Consider the following 16,943-nt stretch of genomic DNA (forward strand, 5'->3'; position numbering starts at 1 on the left):
AGAAGAAACAAACTAATCTTCTTTAACGATCGAACTAAAAATGGATTATTTTTGATTATTTCTTAAGGGAGAGGGATTTAACTCGAGCTCAATCGAAGGAGAGAACTGGATTCGAAGGAGGCGGTGTATCTCGACGTCTATCTGTAATAATAACGTGTACGACAACATGTCAAATTATTCAGAAGTTGCGAGGCACGCAGGCGTGTACGCGAGTGTTTGCACGGGGGCGGCTCGTGCGTGCGTGCGTGCGTGTGCCACGTCGAGGAAACCACGTCCGGGGTTGGTATAGCGGGCAGACACGTGTTCGCGGTGGCGGTGGCTCTCGACAGCAGTTTTATAATTGCCGGTAATCTCGATGTAGCGCGAGATTCGATGATCTTTCGTTGGGGATAATAACGAAGAGATTCTTCTGTTGAAATAAAATTAAGAAAAAAAAAAAAGAAACAATTGCGAACACTAGCGATGATTAATTCGAAACAAGTCGATATTTATCCGGGCAACTGCATCGAGAATGGGACAAAGATCTCGATCGAAGGTATCCCGTTCACCGAGTTGTACGAGTTATACGATCGATGGAAAAGTCGTGATAACGACCTTTCTCTATCGAGATTGACATTTAGATTACACGACTCGTGGATTGTCATGCGAACAGTGGACCCCTCTAATAGGCTCTATTAGCATGAAACGGTGTAATCGGTTCGTCGTATGCACACACACGCCGGAGAAAAGGGAACGACGAATGGCATGCCTCTCCCCAAGGCTGCCACCTTTTCGACTCGACGCTTTCGCATCTCCCGAACACTACGTGCAATGCAACTATATTCCACATTTCCAATTTTTTCCAAACTTACTCCTCCCTTAAACCACTTTTTACCAAGCACCTGCGATCAATCTTGAAACGATCAAAACCTCCACGCGAGAATTGATCGATCACGCCAAGCGCCAAGTTGGCAGCCCTGCCCCTCCGTCTCTCTCGTTATGCGCGCGCATCACGTGACTCGAACTCTCGAGCATACCAGCTGGTAATGCGCCTCCTCGAAGGAGACGCGCACCTGCGGCCGCCCTTCCGTCTAATTATTCGGCCGGCTTTTTTAACTCGCGGCGATTTATATCGAGCAATTAGCCCCGGCTGTAGCGCTAATTGGAGTGAGAGCGGCGTATAAACGTGGCCTGGACCACGGGTCGGCCGATAAACACCGACTGTCTCGTTAGTGCCTCGCGTGGGGTCCTCGGTGCACTTTCGACGAGGAAAGTTTTCGAGGAGGGGCAGGGCTCTCGATTCAATTTGAAAAATACCGCGCTGTGTCCGGGGACGTTTTGAACGTGCACTTTCTAATTAACAATCGAGGAAGAGGATAAAGATCGAATTTTCACTCGAACGAGTTTCAAACTTTGAAAAAAGTTTGGAAAACTCATATTGCGGAATTGACTCATATTTAAAATTCTAGAATTTTGAATTTCGAAAACGTTCTTTGATATTGATATGAATTAAAAATGGAAAACACTGGAGCTAGAGAGACTGATTGCCTGAGTTTGGATCTTTAGAGAAGAGGATTAATTTCTAACGGAGATAAATCCTGTAATTCGATCTCGAAACCGCGTGTTTCCAAACACCGTTAAAAAAAAAGATATTCAAATTTCGCATCGGAAAGGGAAGAGAAATGACCGAGGCGTGGAATCGGTAAGAGTAGGTCTACAGAGCGAGAAAACGGACTAAGAAACGTTTAAGGTTTCAAGGTGTTTAGGAGCAGTTTCGTACGCGGCGAGCAAATTGCCCGTTTCGACCCATCTTACGTTCCCCGAAAAGTGGCCTGTTCCTGGTTAATGACGAGGCATTTTCGCGCCTCCCTTCGCTACCTGCCAGACATTGATGGATACTATCCTCGATTCCAGGCTATTTTAATTTATGTTTTCGCACGAGAAATCCGGATTTCCTTGTTTTATTCGCCCCCGTTTGGGACAGAATCGTCTAACCTCTTTCCATTTTGCATCCTGCATCGTCATCAAAAAAATTTTATTCGACTTGGTCTCCTTACCTATTTTGATTGAATAAAATTTAAAAAAAAAAAATATAAAGATAGATAATATTTATACTTTGCTGCCATCTTGGAAAAATGAAAAGTTAATTAATAAAGGTTGGCGGATTGGAGCTCGAATCAAAAATCGATCGCATCGATCCACACTGGAAGAAATGACGTGAAAGGTATGTGAATCCATATCGACATCCTACGTACGATCTACCGACTATCTTTCCCCTCCAGTCGAACTGTCTCGTCTATTCCCACAGATGATGGAATTTATAAGACGTGACACAACGACTATCCACAGCTGCATCGTTCATCGGTATCTTCTTCGTTGAGAATTGCCTCGTGCACTCGTCCATGCATATGCATAAGCACGATACACTGGCCGTTTATCCTCTGGTCGATTTTTAATAATGGTATTTAAGTCTTATCAAAGTGTAAAAATACATTGTAATCTCATATTTTAACATATATTTTACATATCAAGTAATATTATTCAGATCGTAATAAATAAAAATAAAAGGTGAATAAATTTTTAGACGTGGACGTTAAGTGACTGAGAGATTAAAATTTAACGGCAATAATTAAGTCTAATTAAAGTCAAATACAATTTATATCACTGGTGGATTTACGTTCCAAGATCGAGTCCAATCTTTTTAATTTATTTACGCAATATATTTTCCAAACTAATTTTACCGATTATAAATTTTTCTATAAATTCTGAGACAGATACGAATCGACTATTGTGACAATAGAGAAGAGCAGCACTGAGATAATCAAGTAGTTGGTTCATTGTTTATCTTTCGAAACCTATTCGTTCGTTATTATACGCGATTATACGTTTTCCAAATTGTGTATAAAGCACAAATTCTGAAAAAAAATGCCCGGATATTATATACACAATGAAAGGAAAGAGGGCAGCACCAGAGGGTCCAGTTGCGCGAGATCTCTCGTGGCAGATATGGCGTTGGCCCCTAAACATCCACCATTATATTAAATTGTGTATATTTCCCTTCATAATTACTCGAATTATGTAAATCGGTATGTTAATACGCTGCATCCACCCTCCTGAACCCCTTCCTCTTCGCTACGCAAAGCCTCTTCCTCTCGCGCAGTACCTCGACCGCCACGCCACCGTACGATTACAGCAATTTCGTTTAAGCGTGCGCTAAATGTTACTTTATGCGCTTTTTATTCAACCGGCATCCGGTCTCGCGGATACGTGCACCGTCGTCCCTCAGGTCCTCTTTTCTAGATCGTGCCCCGTTTAACGCGCGCCTCTATTTACATAATATTTCGCGAGGAGATACGTATCGAACGTCGTGAGCGTGCTCGACTCCCGAAAAAAGAGATCTCTGGTCGTCGTGAACGTTGAAAGTGAGTGATTGGTTTAAAAAAAGAAATTGTTCGATACATCTTCTTTTTCCAAAATTCGAAAATTGGTTGAACTGATGAGAAAGAAATAATCTATCGATATCAATAACAAGAACAAGATCCTAACCTATAAGCTTGAAATTTATACGACCAAGATAAATCGGTAGAAAGTGCATTGGGCGTAATCGGACTGTAAAAGAATTTTCACCGAAACGAAAAATATATAAAAAAAAAAAAAAAAAAGAAAATTCTTAATTAAACGAGACAAAGACAAATCGGTAGAAAGTAAAACACGACAACTACGAAAGAATTTTTACAGCGCAACCGTGGCCGTGCTCGTTTATCTCGTATAGTTTCTCGTCCCAATTATCCGTCGCGTGAAAAATTTATTCTTTCCGCATATTTTACGTTAGTCGGCCGGTGTAGCCGCCCTATTTACATAATTTTTCGCGAGATCGATATCGGGGCAGAGATTGCACCGCTTTAATGAGGCAGGGCAACGAAATTAGGAATCTAAAGCCATTCACGCGGACCTGACCACGCAAGGTGATCAACCGGCGATCGACGGATAAGTGCGATCTCTGTTATTAGCGATAGGAATCGATTCATAAAGCAAATCGACAACCACCGAAGGCGGTCGTACGAGGGCGCGCAACTCAATTCACTCATCGTGTTTCGGGTTTAAGTTTAGCGCCCTCTCTCGCGTTAATACTCTCGGTAATGTCGTGTAAACATGGTGTCGTACAACGTGTTTTTCGTGGATTCGTCGTTTTAAAAGTTTCGAGTCTGACAAGATTTCGAAAAATTATGACAAGATATCGTGGTGAGGTTATGATACGTGTGAGTAATGATTACGTTTTTATTAACGGTAACAGGGAAAATTTTATGTACGATATCTTTTCCTCTTTTGCGACGATATCGGAAAAATTATCAACGATACAACAATCGTCCGTATAACCTAGAACGACATATCACGCGTATATGATAAATGTCAAGTAATAAATATTATTGGAAAAAATTAAAGTATGATAGCTAATTGGTTATTGTGTATAGCAGTAATATACTTGCTTCTAAGTATTTTTTATAGTATAATAGTTAAATTCTTATTCTATATAGCAGTAATATACGTAATTCTATACATTAGTTATTTACTTTTTATTAATTACAGGTAATTAAAGAAATTTTCACTTAAATTAAGAATTTATCAATATAAATGAATTCAGACAGAATATACTACCGTTTATTTGCAGCGAAGTCAACGAATAGAACGAATCATTACTTCATGGAATTATTTTTCAAAACTATTCACACATTTTCTCAATAACTCAAAAACTTCAAGTCGAACGTTAATCTTAACAAGAGCACTCACCATGCCCCGACAGTCTTGCCAACATCTAAACGCTGTTCGATCCCTTCTTCCCTGAAACAGGTCTCGGAGACTCGTCCAATTGACACATCGGAAGGCACGTTTCCAGATCAAGTTCATCGAATCGGAAGAACGATATTATTAACGACTCGGTTCTCGTTTTTTCTCGTAGGAGAGCCGCGTACAGATTACCGAGTAATCCACGGCCTCATTACCGACGCCAATTATCGAATGGGACGAATCGATCGGTGGCAAACGATCCCCGCCGACTCTCAATCAACTTTCCGAGGCGAAGGACGCTGATCGACGAGCAGCCGGATGACGATCGACTGCAATTTCGATGATGATACGGAATTATCCATCTGAGAGAAGGGAGATAGCAGCAACCGGGCCCTGAACGACGAAGTGAGTCTGCCTTAGACGTTACCTCTCTCTTTCGCACCCTTTCCCTACTTTAACAAATGTTTCTCAAGGTACACACACACCCCACCCCACTTGCTCGATACGTGTATCGGGCCATCGGTGTACGAGAACGCTTGGAGAGGCTTTATTACACGTAGGACGGAGTGGAAGGACGATCACGGATCCGCGGGCGAACTTCGTTACGGACCTATGTGATTTTCCATGCAAATTGAGTTGTTCGCCTGTCATTATGCTAATAAAAGTAATGACGCGTCGCGTATGTACCGAGTAATGCAGCTGCTGTAATGAACCACGGTGTAGTATATCGGCTTTGGAGGTCCTCGCACCGTTTCGAGAAGCGTGACACCGCGACGTTTTCTACGCTTTTGTGGAACGCAACACAACGCAACACTCTGGCCGAAGCGAGAAAATATTAATAAAGAGAGTTGGATTCGTACGAGCAATAACCAGGTTATTCAAATTTCCTATTCGGTACATCGTTGCGATAGTCGTCTCGTTTCGAATCTCGTGCAACGCTTTTATTATTCTCATAGCCGAGAAAGTCCTAACCTCAAATACGATTTCCTCTTTATTATTCTCCATTCTCTTATTTAGTCTTATTTCGATTTCCATTAAAGATCGAATGTATTTCTAATTAAGTAAAGTAAATAAATAAATAAATAATTACATCAGATATCACGTTACGTAAACAAGTTTATATAACAAGAGACACGCTATTAATTACAATTTCATTGTATACCATCGAATTGTCTTTGTTGTATACGTTCGCAGTACACGTGCACATGCCTTCGCCATCTTATCTAATGATAAATCATTTATAAGGGAAGTGGATAAATGACATCTGTCCGGTTAATTAGTTCGAGAAATGTCGCGGTGCGGCGCATGCGTGAGGAAAGAGAATGAAGGATATGGAAGTTTGTTCTGGAAATCTGATCGAGAAACACGTGCATATTTTTTTTTCTTTCTTTCTTTCTTTCTTTTTAATAACGGGTTACGATCGATACGGAAAGTGATATCGAGGGATCGGAGGAATTCTTCGAAAAAATAATAGGGTAAGATGATAGTAATTATCGCGAATGATGTTTATAATTATTTCGTTAACACATTTGCATCATCGTTACGTGAACACGCGAGAAATTTAACCTTATATGTTATATAAATATTTTTTCTTGCATTTACGATCGAATTTACGCAAGAAAATTACTCGTGGAAACGATAATTATTTTTTTTTGAAACTCACGAGACTGTGAAAGTTAATTATGATGTATGCCATTACTTACTTTTTACTTTGTCATTATTTTTTATGAATTTTTTCAGTTTAAAGAATTAAAAAAAGGAACAAAATATGTAAAAAGACCAAAAATCTATATACAAAATCGATTTTTTCGTCGAAATTTTTCACAAAAAGCAGCACTTGTCACCTAACCTAAACCACACAAAGTGTCACGAGTATCGAGTACCTCAAATACGATTCGAAACTAGTTGAATTTTGAATCGACGGATTCTCGTGTTCAAAAAAATAAGAGAAAAAAAGGGAACGCGAGAGAGCGAAGAGAAAACGACGATGCATCGAGACGATGTCTATCATCGACGTCTCCGTTTCTCACAAAGCGGTACTCGTCACTCGGCCGATGCATCGTGGGAGTGATTGCGGAAACGTCTGACGGTGGCGCAGCCGCGTTTACGTGCGTGCATAATGCATATCGCGTGACTTCGTCACGGATCCGGACAGTTACAACGTGTACACGCGTAACAATATCGCGTATCAAGGGGAATCTCGTTGCTCCTCTCTCTCTCTCTCTCTCTCTCTCTCCCTCTCGTACACTCGCTCACGGCGACGTCTGGCATTTTAATCGAAGCTGCGAGGGAGAAATGGATTGCCGGCGGCGGAACGCGTTATCCTCGCGGCCGGGGTACCGTAACGATCGCGTTATAAAATAGAGACCGTAAGCCACTTTGCTACAATCCCATGACTTTTTCTCGAACGATCGTCCATCGCGGAAACCGTCATAATTAGGGACGAGTCGCGATTACGATATCCGATTTGTTGGGCTGATGAGGTCCGTTTTGGTTTAGTCTTAGTTTAGGAAGGATCGTTGAGGGAGATATTTATTTGATATTTGAACGATTTTTGTTATCGATAAGGGAGATGTTGATGGATGATCGAAGAGAATTAGGAAGGTGGTGCCCTCTAGCGGAGAATAATAAAAAATAATGAATTTCGCTCGACTCGTTCCTTTTCTTGTTAGGTTATGTAAGCGTGGAAAGTGATGTATTTAAGAAATCTTTCGGAGTAATTATATATTCGTTGGCAAAATTAAAAAATTTCCTCCAATTTCTTTCGAAAAACTTTTCGATCGACGATTCTGGTAACTAAATAAGAAAAATAATACATGAAGTAACGATTACCAGCAACACAATATCGGGAGAACCGGTTCAAAATTAAAAATAACGCGATTATTCGTTAAACAGGCCGAGTTTTTCACGTGACGCGATCGTGTTCCGAGCAATTTGTAAAACAAGAATCACCGGTCTCGCGTATATACGCCTCGGATCGCGGCCTTGCCTTTTTTCCAACGCGCGCCGCCTGTATCGCGAGCGGCGCTATAAGCTGGCAATTAAAAGCGTGCAGCAGGGACATTTATGTTGGCACTAACTGCCCGTTAAGACGAAGGAACCGCCTAACCGTGGAAGGTGTAATTGGCCGGCGTGGTGAACCCGCAGCTCGTAAAACAGCGGGCGTGCCTAGCCGAGGGCCGCAATTTTTCCGCCATCGCGTATCGCGTTACCGTGAATTTTTCGATCGATCCTTCGAAAAGGCCGTAACGCGTTTCTCCCTTTCCAATCCTCTCTCTCTCTCTCTCTTTCGATCGGTCGAATTCGTTTTATTTTCGATTAATTCGTCTCTCTACTGCGGCACGTATACCATTGACTCTACAAAATTTGATTCGAACAATAAATACGATAATAAAAAATAAAGTTGTTAAAATATAAAAAATGGTTATAGAATCGGTTAATAATTTTAGTTCCACGTGGTGGATACGACGTCTTAATTTTCATTCATTCGATATTTTTCAAGTTTCCAATTAATCTCTAAACTCGTTCTCCCCCGGTGAAATCTCGCCATCTTCTTCACGACTCCGCCACGACTCGGGGAATCCTTAATTTAATAACGAGAAGACTTAATTAGGGAGGAATAAGCCGTTTGATAAGCCGACATTGATCAAAAATTCACGTAAGCGACGTAATCGGGTATCCAATAGGCTACAATGTGTATATATAAGTATTCCGGCGTTATATCTTTTGCACGCATCGCGCGCACGAAACGGAAGAGCCAAGTCGAGCGGATCCTTCGAACACGCGATTATAACCACGGGCCAAGATGTATCCAGGTCTAAATAAATTCACCGAGTGTCAACACCGATTTATGCTTTAGGATTATGGTTCTAATTAGCCACGTGCACTCGGTACACCGTGTTTTACGGTTCCGTGGAATAAAAAGTGTGTGATTTATTGCTAACGGTGTTTCGTTCGGAAGCGAGGAGAGAGAGAGAGAAAAAGGGGGAAAAATGGAAATACTAAATATCGTTTCTACGATTTTAATTATGAATCCAGATCCCACTTTCTTTGCACGAAGAGTACATTCAACCCGAAGTAAGTTTTTCTTTTTCGACTTTTTTTCTTGACGAATTGTCGATTGAAAATTAATACGATCCAAGTATTTCTCTTTAATCACGATAAATAATAATAATAATCCACTCGTGATAAACTTTAGAGATTAAGAAGAGGATAAATAAATAAATCTTTCTTTTCTCGACAATCTCTCTAAAAAAAAAAGAAACTCGACTCGACAAAGATCGATGAAATTGACGAAGGATCGATCACCGGCGTCCACGATCTTCGCGCCTTCGGTTATCACCTCTCTCTCCCCCCTCCCCCTTTCGAATCCTCGTACGTCTCTCGACGAATAAAAGGAAGGGAGGGGGGAGGGCAGGCTCATTAACATCTCCTTTGGACACGCGTTCTCCGCGGATTTCGCGGCGATATATTTTAATTAACGATTTACGCCGTAAATATCGTTTATCGGCGCCGTAAGTCAGCCGAGGATATAACATTCGTTTTCGGGACGAGGAGTTGCGTGGGTGTGACATCGGTTTCTGCGTGGACCGGCCGAAGGGAGGGGAAAGGGAGGGAAGGGCCTGGGTCAATAAATATTATTTCGAGCAGCGCGATTCATTCACGGATCGGTATTCGAATTAATATCGAAATTGATATCTTTCCGAATCATTTTATCCGCGTCTTCACCTCGATGCGGTATCACGATCGTTTTGGAATTATTCCTTCCGTTTAAAGTTTCTATTACAGCGCATACATAATTTCGTCTCTTTGATTCTTATTTTTTGACGAATGTACGAGATATTTCCAACAAACGATTCGAAACGGAGGTACGAAAAAGTACAATTGCATGCCGAATTTCGAATACATAATTTCGATAACCTCGCAACTGGGAAAAATGGGAATACTTGAAATTCGGTTGTTATTAATTTGGTTTGGGGGCCCGACGGGGCGCTGGCGACCCCCTCGTGCGTGTCAGCCGGGGTTGGGCCCTTCCCTGCCTCGCCCCCCTCGCCCTTGGACTCCCTTGAGACAATGGCCGCCCGCGGTGCCCGATGTCTCCGACGACGTCTCCGGACCCCCGCCGGGCCACGCATGCCCGCCGTTTTATGCCTGCTATAGAGACGTCAGATATCCGTCCCGTCATTTCGTATTCGTGGCCTTCGGGTCCTCCCCACGGAACGCCAGAATTTCAGCTTCGCCTCTAATGGATATGCGTGAAACTGCTTATCGCGGACTATTTTTTTATTTACTTTTTTTTTTTTTTTTTCGTGGACTTTGAGATACGAATTTTGTGGAACGAGGTAATACGTTGCTTCATCTCGAAGAATATTCCGTATGGCAAATTCGTTTAATCTAATAAAAAAATTTGTTTTAGAAATTTTTAAATAATATTGGATATATATAAAAGAATAGAGAGAGAGGGGAGAATTTGTAATGAAATGTAATCAAATAGTTTCTCGAAATTTTAAAGGAAGAAAAAAAAAGATAATGTTCTCTGGATGTCTTCGAAAGAATAATTCAGAATGTATACGTCCAAATCATAAGTCAATAATAAATAATATTCTCTTTCAACTCGATGAAGATCTGGCGGTTAATATAAATTTATTCAAGAGAGCTTGGTCATTAACAATAACTTCAAAATTTCCAAAAATATATCTCAAGAAATCCCAAAGACAATCACAAATAAATAATATGCTCTTTCAACTTGATGACTCTTAACAAATCTAATCTAACCCAAGAGACTCTTGGTCATTAACAATAATTTCCAAATTTCCAAAAATATATCTCAAGAAATCCCAAAGACAAATAGATAATATTCTCTTTCAACTTGAAAGAGCTGTTTGATAAATCTAACCTAACCCAAGAAACTCTTGACCATTAACAATAATTTCCAAATTTCCAAAAATATATCTCAAGAAATCCCATATCATAAAAGATACCATAAACAAATAGATAATATTTTCTTTCAACTTCAAAGAACTGCTTGACAAATCTAACTACCTAACCCAAGAGACTCTTGGTGATCAACAATAATTTCCAAATTTCCAAAAATATATCTCAAGAAATCCCAGACACCCTAATCACAAATAAATAATATTCTCTTTCTTGAAAGAGAACTTGAAAGAGCTGCTTGATAAATCTAACCTAACCCAAGAGACTCTCGATCATTAACAGTAATTTCCAAATTTCCAAAAATATATCTCAAGAAATCCCAAAGACCCTAATCAAATAATAAATAAAAATAGATAATATTCTCTTTCACCTTCAAAGAACTGCTTAACAAATCTAACTACCTAACCCAAGAGACTCTTGGTGATCAACAATAATTTCCAAAAATATACATCTCAAAATGCGTACATAGAAACGGACGTTTCTGGAAAAAAGAGGAAAACGAATCGCAAGCCAATAACAGGTAATATTCCCTGTGGATGATCGGATGATCCGTCGATTAATTGAGACCTAACCCGATCACACGTGCCCCAGGCACGGTTTTACCGATCGAGATCGGGGGCCGCCGCCGCCGCCTTTCACGAAAAAAGGAGGTCCGCTCGATTTATCGTGACGCATCGGGACGCTGACAAGAACAGCTGTGCACGGGCCGCCCGGGCCTCGCAGCGGGAAACAAACGCACGATAACGATCCACCGTGTTTTGCGCCGCGTATGATGTTATTGTCGCGATTGATCGCGATTTTCAGCTTGGGATCAAATCAGAGCCCGATGATTTATCGAGACTCTCAGGGTCAGGGCGAGATGGATGGAGGAAAATGGATTTCCATTTCAAAATTTGGATTGGATTCGAGAGAGAGAAATTTAATTAGTTTGATGTGAAGTTATATAATAGTTCGAAACGTAATAATAATTGTGATGCTCGAGATTGTATAAGAGAATTTTATGATAAGTATATTTGCCTTGTTCGAAATTTTTAACTAGTTAGTTTTTCAAGTGGGTTAATGGTCAACTCTGATTGTGTTATGTTATTATTATTGCGCGATATGGTTTTTGGTAAAGTTTGAAAATTATTTCGTTAATATTTCTGACCACTCTAATGAACAATGAAAATCTTGTGAAGCATTTGTGATTTTCATTTGGTCGTTAAAAAATTCTCGCAGGAGGGACTCGCAGGTTCTGGGAGCTGGCGTCGGATTAGTGCCGCTCTCAGACTTGCTTTCGTGAGTCCTTTGGGTGGTAGCGTACCCACGAATCCGAGCTACTATTTGCAGAGTATAGCAACATCTAGTGAATGCAGAAAATAGAGCGTCACTTTCCATTTTATCTAATAAACTTGTTAAAAATTTAGATTATTAGAACCACTCTTAAAATAGAGTGTTCGCATTTTCATTTTATCTAACAGACTTGTTAGATTAAAAATTTATATTGTTAGAAGCAGTCTTGAAATAGTAACATCTAGTGACTGTAGAAAATAGAGTGTTTACATTTTATCTAACAGACTTGTTAGATTAAAAATTTAGATTATTGGAACTCACTGTTAAAATAGATCTAACAGATTTGTTAAATTAAAAATTTAGGTTATTAGATTAGAATTTAAGAACTACTTGAAATAGCAACATCTAATGACTATAGAAAATAGAGTGTTTACATTTTATCTAACAGACTTGTTAGATTAAAAATGTAGAATATTAGAACTACTCTTAAAATAGAATGTTACTCATGTTTCAATCTAATAGACTTATTAAAAATTTAGATTACTAGAACCACTCTTAAAATAGAGTGTTTATTTTCATTTCATCTAACAGACTTGTTAAATTAAAAATGTAGATTATTAGAACTACTCTTAAACTAAGTATCTATTGAATATAGAAAATAGAGTGTTACTCAAGTCTCAATCCAATAGACTTATTAAAAATTAATAAAATCACTCTTAAAATTTGAAAGATTTTTGATTATTTTTTAAGCTCCATTATTTAGATTTATCACGAGCCAAGAGATTGGAAGATTGGTTTTATCCAAAAAAGTTGAATGAATAGAATATCTTTGGAATGAAGATGGCTACACGGAAATCTAGCTAGCTCGTTACGCAGAATTCAATAACTGTTTGCGTTCACGCGATCGTAACCGCGGGCATATTTGACTGCTTCCCAACGAAAATCATCGATTCGTGCTGGTAAATGCTCTTTTTTTCGCCGGGGTTTTGTTTGCTCGTACGGTGTTCTCTCGCTCGATAGGCAGCGAATACAGGGTGGAGCACGCAATCACTCGCGATTAGTAGTATTAATCTATCCGTATAAGGCGAATCTTCTTCGCGTAATACTTTCATAGAAATTGCATCGCTAATTTTCTCATTTCCTTTCCAATTATTCTATTCCTTTTTCTTTTTTTATTATACTTATCCGTACGAGGGATGAGTTCTTTTTCTCGATAATTGGAAGACCAATTTTCTCGTCTCTTTTCATATCGTTTCGATCAAGGGAATTTCAATTTCGAGAACAAATCAATCGTAGGAATTAAATAAATCATTGTATTTCGCGTATCTAAATATTTTTTCCGCCCTGTATATTCGCGTATACGAACGAGATCGAGGATATAACGTGCAATTTCGAATATAGAAGATTTATCGAATGTTACTTACACCCTGTGTTTCGATTTCGATCCCCCAGATGGCAGGTGATGGCGTCGTAAAATGGCGTGGAGAAGATGACCGCAAGGTGAATATGGAACACAAAATATACATTAATATGCTCCAATTAGAGGTGGAAGCTTCCTGGCGCTTCGACTTATTATTATCGATTTTTATTCGTAGTTACAAACAGAATTTAGAAACATTTTTCTTTTTTCTTTTTCACAAAGATGCCCTCTTGCAGATCGCATCAATCGCTATCGATCATATCAGCGAATCGAGGAGTTAAAAATTACAGGTCGAGTCACACGGTTAAGATGATTTTCAAGATTTTATTCCCCGTTTACTCATAAAAGAAAAATTTAAAAAACCGAAATCGGGATCGAAAGGACAAAAGGAACCTTTGTGAAAAAAAGAAAAAAAAATTCATCGATAAAAAGCGAGCTCTCGACATCTCGATTACGATTTCTCTCTCCTTCTTTCTCTCTCTTCCTCTTTCTCTCTCTTCCTCTTTCTCTCGCCGCATAAGAAACCGCCAACGTTTCCGACCGGGGCCGATATCCCCCAGAGAAAGAGAGAGAAGAGAGAACTCAATCAACCGTGTCTCCCAGGACGAGAGAGAGAGAGGGGGAATAGCACAGAAAAAGCGAAGAAGAAAACGCCGCGTCACAGGCGAGAGCTGGCCATCTTACGACAAACGTGTTAATTAGAAATTCATCGTTCGCCTACTGATTCGAGAGGAAGGCAAGAAGCGGGCGTTGTATTCCAACCACCGTGAAACACGGCGATTTTTCGAAGCCGGGCGGGAGCAACTTTTTTTTCGCTCGACACCCACCCAGACCGATCGAAGCGAGGCGTTGTTGTTCGCGGCTCTCGCAACGAGCGAAACGCGATACGCGCGAGACTTTTTTTCGGGCATGCGCAAATCGATCACGGAAAGAAACCCGTCCGCTCGCTCGCGCCAACGGCTTCGTTCGCTTTTCCTTGTATCTCTTACCTTATCGCGCGTGCTTTCCCCTTCCCTCTCGAATAGACATTTCATTGGCGATTAATTGGATAACGGTAGCGATCTTCTTTATCGATCGAGCTCGATTTTTCGCATTTAATCAACCATTAGGAAATCTTTAATTATTGTTAACCGTGGATACAACGAATAATAATAATAAATTTATTATAATTGGAGAGAATCTCGTTACTCACGGATGTCGGATCCTGGATGGAGAAGGTGGCCCGTGATCGCAGCACATGGAAAAAGAAGAGCAAAACGGATAATAAAATAAGGACGAAAGAAAACACGTGGATCGATGTTGGTGGAGAAATTCGGAAATCGATTTAATTTTCAATTTCTCGTCTACCCTCCCGTCGTTCCTCTTTTTATTATCTTTAGTCGAAACGCGACCGATCGAAACGGTCGAAACGAGGAGGACGTTGGCCAAGTCGTTTCGAGACGAGGCGCAGTTTATGCAGGAATAATAATTGGATTGTAATCGTCGTGAGGGAAGCGCGCACTTTTCTTGGCCCCCGCGCTACTATCGGATCGCGCCAGCAGCTCTCAACCTTGCCTGCGTTCACCAATTTTCGATTTTATCGATCGAGGAATTTTTTATTTCGAAGCTCTTAAATTCGTCTTAGGTTCTTCGAAACCAATCGTCCTATTTTTTATCTCTCTATAATTATTGGATAGATACCATAATTCGACCAATTAAATGTGATAATTAAAATTACCATATCACGCTGTGCGGAATCCTTATTAAATAGCAAATTACAAATTCTAGAGAAACTCTACGAGATCGTCTAAAAACCTGGTAGTGGAGAAACACGATTCGACGACTGTCAGCCTTACATTAAATAAGATTGGGAATTACGCAAGAAAGAAACAAACGTCGGGAGGAAAAATCGATTGAGAAACTCTGCTCTCCAATAATCGGCCCAGTTTCGAAGTATAAAGACGTTCAAACCTCCCTCCTTCCTAACAATTTGTTATGCATACCTCGCACGCGGACAAAATTGCGTTTAATTCGCCTGGCTGCTTACGCGACCCTCTCCCCCTTTGCCATTCGAAAATCACGGCCCCCTCCCATAAAACGTAGAGATGTCCCATTTAAAAAGCCATTCTCGCGTGTTTAGCATAATGCGTAATCGCGCGAATCATTATCTCGCGTCGAACATACTTCTCTCTCTCTCTCTCTCTTCCATTTCGATCGTCTGCTCTACGAAAGAGGAAGGGGATGATTCCCAGAACAGATTTATATATATATATACACACACACACCAAGGATACTCGATCGAATCTCGAGTCGAGACGGCCGGGAAAGAAACTGGTGCCTCTTCCCTCTCCCCTGGCGTTGGTGGGGCCCCTTGATAAATTATTAAGAGGAGATAAAGGTGGGGGTAGCGTGTTCGAGGGGAGAAGGAACACGGAGGATTTTATTATGGGGACACTGGTATTTGGGAAATAATTACGGGGAAATTTGTTGTAAACCGTTCTGGTAATCGATGGTGTAAGGGGGTTGGGCAGGTCGATGGACCAATGGATTTGAGAAAGTTTTGAAAGTGTTGCTCGTCTCTTCTTCTCGAAGAATTTTAAAACAAAAGAAAACGGATCGATTGTGCGCCATGTTTTTCGTCCATGTTGTGAAACAAATTCGTGAGAAGGGAGCAGGAATCGTGATGTAAAACTAACAAAACTAACTTTCCTATGCTCGAAAATTTAATAATAATTTTTCGCTTTCTAAAAGAAGCTTTCTTTTCTTTGCTTAATTAAAAATACAAAAGTTTTAATTCGAAAAAAAGTCATCCTGACAACCATCGGGACAAATCTTTTCTCTCCAATTATTTTTCCAAGCCAACCTTGCCGTTTTTCGACCAAGTTTCCATCCAGTTGAAACAAAGTGGGCCAGAACACACGAGGCAATTAATTACCACCGATCTGATTGCGCGCAATTAATCCTGCCGTCTTCCTGCTCCTCTCCCCCCTTCTGGCATCGTTAATTAAGAGTAAACGAATGTCTCCACGGATGTAGACAGCGAGAAAGAGAGAGAAAGGAAGAGAGGCACGCTCGTTTATTTGGAATAATTTAACGTGCTGGCTAGATCCACCCTTATATCGGACATCGATCCTCAACTTGTTATAACTCATTCGCGGAACCTATTGCTATTCCTATTTTCCGATTCGATGGATTTGGAGAGGAGGCCGTTTCTAATAATATTGAGGAAAGAATTTGAAAATTGAGAGTAATTAAGTTCCTGGATCTGGAGGGAAAATCGTTGCAATGAGTTTAAATTTAAAAAAAAAGTCCCTAGACGTAATTCCTCCAGGTCGAATCAAATTATCATTCGAATTATTCTTCTCGTTCTAGCAATATATTACATAGTACATAAAGCAACTAATATTCGAACAAAGATTTATTCAACCGGGTTAAACAGCTCGCTTAACTCGTTTAAATCGTGTAAATTCAATTATTTAGCTGGGTTTTAATTTAATCTTACGATTGATCAATCCTGTTCCAGGATAGGATTATTTTTTGGAATTAATTTCCAGAGAAGAATCAAGGTGGAAAT

The 16,943-nt window shown here is 40.2% G+C and overlaps 1 protein-coding gene and 1 long non-coding RNA gene across 5 annotated transcripts in view; one reads left to right on the plus strand and one right to left on the minus strand.

The window, feature by feature from the left end:
* LOC107998559 (ankyrin repeat domain-containing protein SOWAHB) overlaps positions 1–16,943 on the minus strand; it is a 124,913-nt gene that overhangs the window by 34,461 nt on the left and 73,509 nt on the right. The window lies entirely within an intron of this gene.
* LOC114577640 (uncharacterized) lies at positions 61–8,169 on the plus strand. The gene is made up of 2 exons (XR_009831763.1): positions 61–5,169; positions 5,238–8,169. It is a non-coding gene; the product is annotated as an uncharacterized LOC114577640 (long non-coding RNA).

This window comes from Apis cerana, linkage group LG11 (genome assembly GCF_029169275.1).
Source record: "Apis cerana isolate GH-2021 linkage group LG11, AcerK_1.0, whole genome shotgun sequence".
In the NCBI taxonomy this organism is placed as follows: Eukaryota; Metazoa; Arthropoda; class Insecta; order Hymenoptera; family Apidae; genus Apis; species Apis cerana.